The 7,003-nt window shown below is 31.3% G+C and overlaps 1 long non-coding RNA gene across 1 annotated transcript; it reads left to right on the top strand.

Annotated features, from left to right (window-relative positions):
* The first annotated feature begins 3,226 nt into the window (after positions 1-3,226).
* Positions 3,227-5,649, top strand: LOC109121121 (uncharacterized). Its single transcript, XR_002028509.1, has 2 exons — positions 3,227-3,399; positions 5,253-5,649. It is a non-coding gene; the product is annotated as an uncharacterized lncRNA (long non-coding RNA).
* Positions 5,650-7,003: the final 1,354 nt, after the last annotated feature.

Genomic DNA, 7,003 nt, shown 5'->3' with positions numbered 1-7,003 from the left:
CATTAATTATTTTCTCCACTAACTGTAACATCATATGCACATATATACATTTAGGACCAATATCATTGACCCTTGATAATTCTCATTATTATCCTAAAGTTGATCACTTGGAATATTTGTTTTTAATGACAGTCAGGCCAGGTAGACTAAACAATAAAAATTTCTATCGAAGTTTTCTAACCCATTATTCAACAGGCGACAATAATCAACACCCACAATTTTCCTTACGGTTCAACCACAATTCATCTCTATATTACTACACTTGCAGTATATAATTCTCTTACATCACCACTCCGATTCTAATCATAATTAAACTACACACATATAATACATATAGAGAAAAAATTGAAGAGAACTATCACCTGACGGTCGTTCTTAAAATTGGTTTTCCCCCAAATTGTGCGGCTCCGTTTTTTTCTTCTTATAATTTTACTACTTGTCAAAAGATGTGTTATCACCCTAATTATCTTATAATCAATTTTAAAAAGCGGTAAAAGTGATTCACTATTTATTTTACTGTTATTTTCTTTAACGACCAACTAAATAATTATTAAGATTACCCCACTAATTTCATAACTATAATCACGAATAGTCCAAAATACCCATTTGGAATCTATCAAAAACTCTTTTGTGAAATAAAAAAGTTGTAGAACTCAAAACAACGAAAAAGGAATCATTACAATCAAAATATATCTCTTTTATTTGTTTATGTAATTGTTTTTTTATTGAATATGATATATACCAATTTCAGTTCAAAATATGTGATATATATTATATGTATACTGACATAATGTATTTAAAATAAATGAATATTGTATGTACTAATATATAATAATATGTTTATGTACAATTTCATTACATATAAATTGAAAAGAATATGTTTAGAGTGATATGTTTTAATATCTATGGCAGTGTAATTATACTATATCATCATTATATCATATCATATCGTATTAAAACGGGAAAACCCAAACACGAAAAGTTGAATTACCAAATTACCTATCAACTATTGAAAAACTATTTATCCTTTGAAAACATAAAAAGTTAAGGTGTCAACTCTAATATTCGCATCCCATTTCATTTTTCCATTTTCCACGATAACTTCCATGATTTATATCATAAATCCAATTGTCTTTATTAAAAATATAATTGTTTGTTGATGTCGTGTATTACAAACCAAGGAGATATATATATATATATATATATATATATATATATATATATATATATATGGAAATGTAATAACAATGGCAATGGCAATTATGCATGTGTCGGTGCAAGGTTAAGTTAAAAGGATATAAATTTAGAGTGTTCTCTAATCAAAAAGTTCTTTTATGTATGAGGCATATATATGACATGATAGAAAAAACTTGTATGAGACTCTACATATAGTTTGTCAAGAAGGTAGTTGGGCTCTATTTCATAAAATGGCCCAAACTATCATTTCTGTCTCTTCCCTTATACAATTTTTTCTCTATTTCTTACCTTTTACTTGTTTTTTCTTTGATTTCTTTCTAACCATTTTTCTAATTGCACTTCTATTAGTTAATAGTTTCTGATTTCGTTTTTAACATTGTCATATTATTTTTATATTTTTATATTGATTATTTAAATTGCATAAAATATTTTGAATGGAATTTTGATATTTGCTCCTCTTTAGATAAGCAATAAAAGATATATCTGACGTCGCTTTTTATGGAGTTATAAGATATTGGAATATTTACTTAAGAATCATAACGATTATACACTTTAACTAAAAAGAGTTCTAATGGGTAATTTTTTCCACCATATACAACTTTTATTAGTTTGATAAAATGTAATATGCAGTAATTTTTATATACAACTACTTGAATAGACAATGCATTTTTCATTTTTTATCATGCAATTCTTCAAAGTTTCTAGTATTTTAATGTGGTTAAATTGTTTTGTATTCTAATAAAAGTGAAAGTACAATAGTAAGGAACACAATACAAGGAAATTTACTTGAAATATGAAATTATAAGCCTAGAATTGGGTTGAGAAGATAGAAGAAGAGGATGAGAATATTCTGAATCATAATTAACTTTCTCCCCTTTATCTACCCACATTCTCTCACTTTTATAAAACTTACATGACAACCTCTAGCTTTGCGCACGTGGCTTTTATCCAGCCCAAAAAGTAATAGTCTAGCCTTTTAGGTGGAATTATACTTCTAGTACTCCTATGTGGCTTGTAAATGCAAAAATCTCTAGTCGCATTGTCCTTATAATTCAGTAGTCGCATTGTGTTTTTATGGATTTAAATAGACTCCTAGACAGTGGAACTTGAAGCTTAAAGCGACTGTACTTGATATGGAGTTTGTTGAATGTCATTATGACTACTCTTTGTTCAACTACTCCCCGTCCTATTTCTTATGAGGTAGTTTGAAAATTTTTATCATGCATGAAATACGCCAAGTCATACTTGTATAAGATATCATGAATAAGTTAATTTAATTTATTTACCATCCTCCACATGTGAGGATGGTGTTTCCTTTACTTTTCCCGATAAAGTTGTTGGGTGTCACCGATTTGAATATAACACTCTCACCTGTAACACTCTGAAAGTCCATGACTTGGTCTAGATTCTCACATGATGAAATAAGCTATAAAACATTGTTTATAAGATCACAATAATGTATTGAAACTAATAAGGTATATCATTAGAGTCAAAACGTCAAGGGACAACCATGACGTCCCGAAACTAGTGCAATTGAACTAGTAAGCATCCTTAGGTCTTGAGAAGGTTTGGAAGTGTTGTATTGAGTATAAAACATATAATTAATGTTAATTAGGTAAAATTATGCATATAGGGTGAAAAAGTCAAGGTCCGACCCCCTAAGGACCGCCTTAGGGGTCCTTAAACCCCACCCTTTGCCAAATAAGTTGCCAAAGGCAGCAATAAATTGTATTACCAAGAAACCAGTCCGCATTGTGAACATGGCTCACCATGGACCAAAAATATTGGTCCACATTGCACATACATAGCGAACTCTACTGTCTCAAAAATTTATTTCAGAAATCTTGCAGGAACAGCTCCTCGACGTGGACTTGCTCCTAATGAAAAATCTAAAATTAGAATTCAAGTTTGACTTTTCACTAAAAAATTAACTTAAGTGAGGGGTCATTTTGGTAATTTACGGGAGGGTTATTCATTGATTTAAAATCAGTTTTACCTCACATTAAATTAATCAAATCAAATCCCCAAATCAAAATTCAAAATCTCTCACCTCTCTCTACTTTCTCTTTCTATTCAACCTCCATTGAAGGAATCAAGAAGCTTGAAGAATAAGACCTAATCCCTCAAGTTTTCTTCTCAAATTATGAATAAAGTCTTCATAAGGCATGGACTCTTTCGTTCTTGGGAGTCCTTTCCCAAGAGGTACATTCAAAGTTGATTTCTAAATTACCCAATTCCAAGGGTTTTGCTCTACGAATGAGTTTTCTTCTATACTTGAAATTGATGATTAATTATGATTAATTGGGATTACCTATGGCTAATTAAGTTATATTGTTTAATAGTTGATGTTTATTAATATGATTTTCGTGTATTTCGTGTCATTTCCCCAATTTCCTCAAATCTTGGATCTTGCTTATGAATTGATGGGAATTGATTAATTTTTTGATTGTTAGATTAGTTTTAAATATTCTATTTTGTTTATGGACTGTCTAAGGTCATATATTTTTGGGATTGTATCTATTTCTTGAAGAATTCATGGATGAACCTTTTTCCTTAACCCTACCTATAAATAGGGTTGTTGGAATTGATTAAGTTATTGTTTAATTCAATATATTATGATTATGTTGAGTGGATCGTTGGTTAATTGTGATGAATTGAGGGTATGATCTTGAAGAAGGTTTTTGAGGCTTATTGGTAAGACCTTTATGATCTTGAGTTCTTTACTTCAATGATGATGGTTTACACTTATTTATGATGTTCAATTGAACTATTTTATGTGATTATATAAATAATATGATGATATGATGATTATGATGAAATGTCTTGACATGTGAATCGTGAGATCATGTTAAGGTTATGACAATACAATGTTGAATGTGAATCACTTGTGTGTCTTACTATGATATGATTATGATGTGTTTATCTAAAAAAATGAAGGGGTTAATATCCTATGTCCTATATTAATCTATGATGATTAAGAATTAGAGACATTTCAAAAACTAGCTTAACACCGAGTGAACTTGACAGTGAGAGGTGGTGAGTCCACATAGAAGGGAGATTCACCAAATGTTCTCATCAAATGAGGACTCCAATTGATAATGATCATGTAAAGGGTTCAAGACATATTTCCTAGTTCCTTAACTATGTTGCCTCCATAGGAATACTAGCTAGTGGATCAACCTAAAATTCTATGTTCATGTTTTGGTCCTACCTTGGCAAGTAGACCACCTTCTTTCGGTGTAGGGTTAGATGACATTGGATTCTATGTTTAGATCACGTGGTCTATTATCGATTTAGATGATTTTTCCCTAAAGTAAAATGAAATTATTGAAGTGAATAGTAACTAGGGTGACTTGAGGGATTATACTTAGTGTAGGTAGGGGTATGGGATTCTACTTATACATTGCATAAATTGGACTTGAGGGAGGTCTTAGAAGGTTGCTCTTATCTACTTATGATATCAATGAATTACATATATGACTTTATATGTTAATGATCCTATATGATATTAGTTTCATTGATAATATTCTATTAGTCTAAATTGACATATATGATGCATAATATGCATAATATGGAGGTATATGAATTGTTGACAGTGCTTATGATCCTTTGTTTGGTTTACTTGATTATGTAGGGTTATGAGATTTCATATAAGCGTTGCACCTGTAGGCTTGGGAAGGTGTTGTGAGTAAGGGTCTTATATGCTCTTGTACATGAATTGTTGCTAGGACACTATGTTGGAGTTGTTAGGCTTATATGATCTTAATGTGATCACATGCATATTGATATGACCTTATGTTGATAATGTCCATGTTGACTTAACTTTTTTATGGTATTGGTCTTGTGTTCGCTATGGACTTATCTTTAGTAATGTTATGTGTATTGGCCTATATATGTTCTTAATTGTGCATAAAAGCTTTTGGAAAGTGACTTAGAATGGTTTTGAAAAAAAATGCCCTTTTAAGCATGATTTCAAATGGTTTATGTTCATATATCCATACTTATTACAAGTGGTTGTACTAACCCATATTCTTTATGATTCTACACATATGTAGGTTTGGGTCGTTGCAGTCTCAAGGTTGTTTTGCAAGAAGACATGGACTTCTCCTCAAGTTTTGGTAGGTCCTCTAGTCCTAGGAAGGTGCCACGTGTTCTACCTTAGTAGAATCGATATTGTCTGAATACATTTATATCTTTCCTATTCTTGAAGACATTTGTTTCATCCTCTACTTATGGGAATGCTACTTCGAGAAATGTTGTTCCAGGATAAACTAGATATGTTGCGAGAGAAATTGGATATTTTCCTATGGCTTGGACCCTTTCACTATGCCTTATGTGGAAAATATGAATTTGTATAAGGGCTAGGACCGAATGTCCTACTTCTCTTTAGATGGATTAATGTGAGACAATTTTATTATACTAAATTCTTACTTATTGGTTATTTTGACTAAACGAGAAGCCTACGCAAGCTCGTATGTGAGGAGTCTAACTAAACTCCATATATAATATGTGAGAGGTTTACGTATACCTCAATATATAAAAATTATTAATTTTTCCGCAATTAGACCTATGATATGTTATGACGAATGCTAAGGGCTACTCTAAGTCCTCTCCGAGTGCGACCACGTTGGTTACATCTAGGGGTGCTCCCCGGCTGTGACATCATCGATTTGGATATAACACTACTATCTTTTTTGGAAATTAAAGTTTTTTCTTACCATAAAGTAATCGATGCTCCATATATGATACTCTGAAGGTCTATTGGATTGATCGGATTTATCGATTCTTAGATGACATGATGTAACTAGTTGATCAAATCATTTTGAAAGACGTGGTTTTCTCTGCCATAAAATATAGGCACGAAGAACATAATAAAGTTGACAAATAAATAAAGATGATTTCATCTTTTTACACCTTCACATCAATGGAATAATCATCAAACTTCTGTTTGATCTTGTTTTGTGGTGTAATTGATACTCCATTGGAAGTTGGGAGTAGAAAGAGTTGTTTGAGTTTGAGATCTGAGGTGTTTAGGAAAGTGATACATATGTTGTAGAGTCTCCAATTAGGGAGTCAACAACTCTATTTTGTAAAACTAGTGAAATGTCGACATCATTTCCCCCACCCCTCCCTTAGTTTCCGATTAAGTCTCCCCTACTATCCCTAGTATTTTTTCCTCCCTCTAACTTTATGCATGCAAAATCAAGTGAAAAATCCTTCCCTTAATGATTTGTGTACAAAGTACAATAACTATATTCTAATGTAAAAAGTAAGAAAAAGGAAAAAACTTTATAAGGGAAGAGAGAGAAATGATAGTTTGGGCCATTTTCTTAAATGGAACCCAATTTACGCACTTGACAAAGTAAAACATGAGTATGATACAAGTGTTTTCTACCACGTCTTCTATATGCCTCATACAAAGCAAAATATTCTGAGGTATTTTTATTCTATACGAAGTTTAAGAAAGAAAGTAAGATTTTAAAATCATGTGGTCCAAACAAATGATATAAATTTGTGTGACTATAGCTAATTTCATTAAAGGTAAAATAAACATTGTATAGTTAATTTGTTACTTAATATAGAAATGTGTCGTTCTTATTAGGATTAACAAAAATGGAAAGTAAGTCAGATAAATTGGAACAAGAACAGAGGGAATATAAAATTGATAGAGATTCCATTGTCATCCTAGTATATGTAGTTTTTGCTTAAAGAAGATTCTTTAAGGATTGGTTCAAACTCAACACATGGTCACTACGAACAACAAGTTGATCCATTCACGAAGGATCTATTCAAGACTCAACATATT

This window comes from Solanum lycopersicum, chromosome 9 (assembly GCF_036512215.1).
Source record: "Solanum lycopersicum chromosome 9, SLM_r2.1".
Classification (NCBI taxonomy): domain Eukaryota; kingdom Viridiplantae; phylum Streptophyta; class Magnoliopsida; order Solanales; family Solanaceae; genus Solanum; species Solanum lycopersicum.
The sequence above is the reverse complement of the archived record's forward strand: the minus strand, read 5'-3'. Positions and strand labels throughout refer to the sequence as shown.